General features: G+C 31.0%; 1 protein-coding gene across 3 annotated transcripts in view; it reads right to left on the reverse strand.

Moving 5' to 3' along the window:
• LOC122080344 (protein DELETION OF SUV3 SUPPRESSOR 1(I)-like) overlaps positions 1-345 on the reverse strand; it is a 7744-nt gene that overhangs the window by 754 nt on the left and 6645 nt on the right. The window lies entirely within an intron of this gene.

The raw sequence follows: 345 nt of genomic DNA on the forward strand, positions 1-345 counted from the left end.
CTTGGTCAGGATTGACCAGACCAGCAGTTAATTAGAATGAACATCAACATGCATCTTCTGCATAACATTGAGAAATCAGAGACTCCAGAAGTGAAGACTAGATTACATGATCCCTATCCACCATATTTTTGTTGTGTGATACCATTACTATAACTAATAGATGGACAAAGCAAATAAATAGAATAAGAATTTATTAGTAAATAAAATTTTCATCCTAGAAATTTACTTCTAACCTAAGCAAAATGCACCTTTACCTTCTGATTAGACTATTTTAAATTAAAACAAATCACTTAATTTTCTATTTACCAAGGGAAAGATAACCCCTAAGCAATAACTTATCTTCCT

This window comes from Macadamia integrifolia, chromosome 5, assembly GCF_013358625.1.
Source record: "Macadamia integrifolia cultivar HAES 741 chromosome 5, SCU_Mint_v3, whole genome shotgun sequence".
NCBI lineage: Eukaryota > Viridiplantae > Streptophyta > Magnoliopsida > Proteales > Proteaceae > Macadamia > Macadamia integrifolia.